The sequence below is a fragment of the Montipora capricornis genome, chromosome 3 (assembly GCF_036669925.1).
Source record: "Montipora capricornis isolate CH-2021 chromosome 3, ASM3666992v2, whole genome shotgun sequence".
Taxonomy (NCBI): Eukaryota; Metazoa; Cnidaria; class Anthozoa; order Scleractinia; family Acroporidae; genus Montipora; species Montipora capricornis.
Genome location: NC_090885.1, coordinates 6,475,535 through 6,481,770, shown reverse-complemented (window position 1 = coordinate 6,481,770; position 6,236 = coordinate 6,475,535). Strand labels below are relative to the sequence as shown.

The 6,236-nt window shown below is 37.4% G+C and overlaps 1 protein-coding gene across 1 annotated transcript in view; it reads left to right on the top strand.

The window, feature by feature from the left end:
- The window catches only part of LOC138042028 (uncharacterized), a 62,509-nt gene extending 56,915 nt beyond the window's left edge, over positions 1-5,594 (top strand). The window contains exons 16-18 of the mRNA XM_068887760.1: positions 1,099-1,180; positions 1,616-2,096; positions 4,540-5,594. The gene's annotated coding sequence lies outside the window, so the exon portion shown is untranslated. The remainder of the gene's footprint in view (positions 1-1,098; positions 1,181-1,615; positions 2,097-4,539) is intronic.
- Positions 5,595-6,236: the final 642 nt, after the last annotated feature.

Below are 6,236 nucleotides of genomic sequence, written 5' to 3'. Positions count from 1 at the left end.
CTTAAATCAACCACGGGTGGAGAGATTTGAGAGCTGATTTGTACGACCAACTTACTGTAGATTACTTGTATTTATTGTCGATTTGATAGTCAGTCACTTTGGCCATGGTGGTGATGGACGCTTGAGCAGAAGGGCCGACTGGACCTAGGGTATTTGGTAGGGGGGTGCGGCCCACTTCCTAAAACCCTTACCCTATTTATGACCAAAATCTGCGATTTTCCCTACCCTATTTATGACCTGACCAAAAATTTGATACCCAATTTATGACCTGACCCTTAAATCAATGCCCTGGTGCAGACCTGCCTTATAATTATTTCCCTAGTTCAGACCAGTGTTAAAGGCAATGTTTATCTGCTTTTATTAGGTAGGTGACATGATAAAGAAGTAGCTTCTAAATAAAAAACAAATTAAAGACTAGAGTGCAAAAATGGATACCCTATTTATGACCAAAATGTCAGAAAATTGGCCAAAATCGATACCCTATCTATGACCAAAACGGCTGAAAAACCCTACCCTTTGGGGCCACACATACCTATATAACCCATATAAGGGAGTACCCCACCCCCGGGGACTTAGGTCACATTGCTTCCATCACAACTTTTTTCTCGAGTCTAGTTCTCTCTCTTCCTTTTTTTGTTGGAAACCAAGATCATTAAAAATGACGAGAAGGCATAATTTAACCCACTGATACCTAAAATACCCATTCTTAGTGTAAGTCTCATTCCTTGGAATCAATGGGCTAAAAGTTATTACAAGGCTCATGACACGTGTAAGCCTGCCATTTTGGCATCTTATTTTGCACAAGATGAGCCTTCACTGAAATCATAAATATCTTTGTCTTCATATGAGACCAGTATATTATGTAGATTCCCTCATCAAAGTTGTCAACCAGAAATGAAAGATCCTAGGAATTCCAAGTTGCAAACAATGTTCTAATTGACTTGAATAAAAGAGAAAATTGGAATTTCTTGAAAACCGAATCCAATAATTGTTTCATTATTCATATTCCTGAGCTGAGCTCCACCATGACAAAACTGATCAAACTGCTGGTTAGTGTATTAGGTGACGTCATTTCTACATAAAATCTATTGTCTGTAGGTATGATGTAAGAGAAACAGAGCAAGCAAGAATTAGCTGTGTGCTTATAGCCAATCAAAATCAAGCTGGTGACACCAATGCGGTACAGTACAGTGAACCTTATTGTTTATTTCACACAGGCTTTTTACAATGTAATACATCTAGAAAAGAAAACTTCCAATAAACAAATAATGGGCAAGTGAGAAAGTGCTGTTCAAGGACCTTTCTCTGCTATCCCCTCAAATTCTTTGGCCAGTGTCTCTTACTCTTTCATGATATCACTGAAATAAAGAAGATATAATTCAAGTTGAAAGTGTGATCCTTGTACAGTAGATAATTTCTGTAGGGGCTGAGACACACTAGGTGACAAGTCCCCCCATGTGCACTACTTTCAAAACAATTCGCTGCGGCACTGCACCTGTTTGGTGGTCCAGGGCACGTAGTGATCTTGTATGAGGGGGAATGTGAACTAGTTTTCTAATTCAATATAGCGGACCATATGATGCTTTCTCATTGGTTCATTTATATTTTGTTGCAGCGACTTGTTGCCGGAAATGTGAACACTGTGTGACAATGCTGCGTTCACTAATTTTGTTGCTGCGATCAGTCGCACAAATTCAAACTTGTTTGAATTCGTGAACTGATCGCAGCAAAAAAATTCTGCTGCAGTGTCAATGATTTTCAGAAAATTAACCATGTCACACTAGGCGAATCTTGGAATAAAGGAAGAGTGGTATTTGGAGAACTAAAAGGCAAGAGAAGAACATTAAAATAGTGATTTTACAAGAAAGCAAGTGAAGAAGGCTGTTGTAGCAGAGGACCTTGTGTCATGGAGAATCACAACAACAATTAAGAATCATGGGGTGAAAATTTGGGATGCGCAGGCTTACCCGAGAACAAGTAGGAGATGGTGAGGGTGTTTTGGGAAGAGAGCCTACTTTCTATTCTATCTGCCTTCAGAGAAAATAGAACTCGCCTTTGAATGATGAGGCCACACCTTGAAAGTCTTATGAAGAGAGGTTGGTAAGCAGTGATTTTGCAGATGTGTTGTTATCTCATTATGGTGCAGAAGATCACCATGATAAAAGCGAAAAGCCTCTCTTGCCATTTTGCCATTTTTTTACATGTACACTTACAGTGTGCTTTACTTTTTTTAATGTGGTGTACCCATTTCTTAGGACCTCCCAAGGGCAGGGACATCGGAATTAAAACTTTTTCCCAAGAAAAAGGGCATTGTTTTACTTTCACTGAGAGCCAATTCCAAGTCTCCACCTAAACTGGAAGGGGGTGGGGGTTTCACATTGACTTGTGCATCAGACATAGGAATTATATTAAGGTGACTGAACACAGTTTTTAAGCACTTATATACATTGTCACTGATAAGTACTACCACAAAGGTTTCTATTTTTTTCAGTTAATTAATGTGGTCTGCAAGCTGTTACCATGGTAACCCATCTAGCTTTAAACAAGACCTACAGGATGCTTATTTTTAACAATTTTTTGCCAAAGGTGAGGTGACTATGGGTGAATAAAAACCGAGACAAAGTTGAGGTTTTTATTCACCATTATTATTCCACTATTACGTCATTTTACCATATTTGGTCAAGAGAACGCACAAAATATGAACAGAGCAAATACGGACGAAATGGGAATTTTTCAATGAAAATTGTTTTCAGTACGATGCAAAGCCTGAGTATTTAGCTTGTTATCGCTTGTCACTTGTCATTACGTTTATCCAATCAAATAAAGGACATTTTGCTAGCTTTGTGTGCTATTTACATCGTTCACATGCGCCCAGATGATGCATTTTTTAAAACACTCTTACTATAATAAATAAAACTGAACCAAAATAACTCCTTTTTACAGTGGAATAATAAATCTCTTATTCAATGGTTTTAACATATAATACTCGCGGACATTTTGCTCATTGATCTACACAACTCACAAAATATCCGCGCGTATTATATGTTAAACCATCGAATAAGATGTATATATTCACCAAGCCTGAGGTGAATAATTATTGTATCTGTAGGATTGCATAGGTGATTATTTGAAAAGTATGCATTTTCTTGGGAGGCGCGGTGGCCTCATGGTTAGTGTGCTTGACTCCGAATCAAGTGGTCCGGGTTCGGGTCTTGGCTGGGGACATTGTGTTGTGTTCTTGGGCAAGACACTTTTCTCCCACGGTGCCTCTCTCCACCCAGGTGTATAAATGGGTACCGGCGAATTTAATGCTGGGGGTAACCCTGCTATGGACTGGCATCCCATCCAGGGGGGAGAAGAAATACTCCTAGTCGATTCATCCTACAGAAACCGGAGATAAGCGCCGGCCTGATGGGCTTTCTAGGCTCGTAAGCAGACTTATGCATTTTCTCTAAAACAGTTAATTTCTTTGTTTGTCACCTTGACAAAATACACATTACATATTCAATTTGGGTTCACTGCTGGCGATAGACTTATGAAAGCTCTCTAAAACAACCTACGGGTATATTTCTTGGCTTTTGTACATTATGCTTTTACTTTGCCATGAAAAGGGTTGGTCTCTCCCCAAACAGTTACTAAAATGCATAGTTTAAGCTCATTATACATAGGCTGATAAGGCTGACAGTGAAATTTGAATGTCTTTAATTTCAACATTAACACAAATGTAAGCTCAGCTTCACTAAAACGTATATGTACAACCCAAATGTAGTGCACATGATAAGTTAACAATATATGATATTTGAAATTTAAGTGACGTAAAGTTAGTCTTTGTTGTTGTATTGCAACATAGGTGATGTTTCAATGTAATCTTCTAAGGATTTTTCTTGTCGGTTTTGTCGTGAAACTTTCATTTTCTCTGAAAAAAATTTTGGGGGGAAGATGCCACTAAAATGCTCGATTAATTAAAAATAAAATGCCAGCATAATGTACAAAAGCCTACACCTATCTTGGGGACTTCAAGGGGTGGTGTTTGAATCCAAAATGGAATTTTTTGACGAAAATAAGCCATCAAATCAAATATTAATACCTTTTGAGCTGAGTTGTTGTGAGCATTTCCTTGGTTTGAATCAGCATTGAAACAATCGAAAATACCCACCTCCTCCCCAGGGCCTTCTCCTCCACGATTTTCTAAATGGCGGCTTGTTGGGAGAAGACCCTGGGTCTGGCTGAACTAACACCCTTTCTGATAAACCCATTCGCACGAACAGGCTGATTGGTGTAAATGCATCTAAAGAAATATGGCAGACGTGGAGAATATTGTTAAAGAAAGAGGCTATAGGAGGGTTTTTTTGCAGTTCAGTTCAAGCCGCTAATGATTCGAAAGGTGAATCTTTTCCGTTAGATTTTAATTTAAGTTGGGGAAAATAATATAACATAAAATTTAATATAAGCCGGTGAAAATATAAATGCCTATTAAATTACTTTGTGAGCCTTTGGTTTACTCAAATGTGCCTTTGTCGCTTTTATTTTCCTTTGCAGTTTCTCGTTGATCAGCTTTCTGGACCAAGGCCACTTCCTGTTTTCACCATACGTGCAAGACTTCACACTATCCCTTCAGTACCGCCCCTTCTAATAATAATATTGTTTTTCTGGCTAAGGCTGAATATTTTTATATTTATAAATTGTTGCCTGGATGGTGTTAACTTAAAAGTAATTTTAGAGCCATCCTGCAAGCTTAAAAAACGTATCGCTACAATGCACAAAACTTCTTGCAGAAAGGTTATTAGTATCAAACATGCGGCTATTGCTATGTTCGAGATTGAAATCTAAAAGAAGCTTATGCTTGTTTGTACATTATTGAACTATGGTGCAGTTTTCTTGTGTCAGACCACTTACATTCCTTACTGTCTTAATAGTTTTTTTTCATATTTCAAATCTTGTTTTGAGTAGTGCACAAGAGCGGGGAAGAGAATTTGCACGGTTATTTCGACATTTTGTATTGATAAGCTTTATACCACTTATTTGAAACCCCTCGTGTTCTTCAAAAGTGTTTACACAGTTGACTGGATGGAGCATGGAGTAGTGGTTTAACAGAAACGTTTTCTGAGCATTCCTGCTTCCAAATTTGATTGTTTCTTTGGTGACAGCAGTGAATAAAGTTATCAACCAGCAACATGCAGCAGCAAATTGCAACAAGCAAATTCTGTTTGTCAACCAACCACTAATACGTTTTTTTCCATTTAAAATTTATAACAAACACTCAAGTAGTGTTTAATCACATCTCAAAACGTAAAGACGAAAATTGAAAATATTATGCTTTAATACCAGTAGCCGAGTATTTTGGAAAACGTTCAAGTTGTATAGAAAATAGGTGAAACAGTTTCTCAAGTTTGTGCTATATAGCTTCAATCAAAACTAAAATTAAGGAACAAACATGGAAATCATGAGAATTTTCACATATCGAAATCATTGCAAACACTAAGATTTTCTTTGTACTACTTGTTGGATTATTAATAATTAGATGGAAAAGGAATCAACTCCAAGGCTGTCTACTGATGTAAACAACATTAAAGGCTCTTCATTCAAGTAGTAAATGATTTGTGTGACCAGAAATGTGTGGTTCCAGAAAAATCTATACTTCAAGCAAGATTTGTTATTTGGTTTCTATCCCTTTCCTCCCCCCTGGAATTTCCAATTTACCTTCATACTTTCCTTTTAAACCTTTGGCTATTAACACCCCCTACCCTCTCAGAATTTTCGATGACCATCCTTGGTGTGGGTATGGATATTTCCCTAACCCACACAAATTGTATACAAATATGTGTGAGTGGAACATTGAACAATCACGTCATTATCCACTGATTAATGACATGCAATACACTTACAACACTATATTTTGAGGCAGCCAATTCAAGTTGAGTGATAAAGGAATTATTGTTCTTGAAAAGGTTGTTTCAAAATGTAGTGTGTTTGTAAGTGTCTTGCATATCATTATAGGTTAGGGTTGGCATGAGAAACACAAGATGCAAATTTCAGGTGGACTGAGAAACATATGATTTTCATTTTATTTAAATATTTGACCAGAACATACATGGTATACACTCTAAACCTAATCCAGAATTGTTCTATGAGATATCTCAAAACAGTTTTCAGCTGTTAGATTTTGATGGGTTATTATATCCACTCTTTTTCACTTGATGCTACAATCATGGTACCAAAAAACTACCTAATCATTG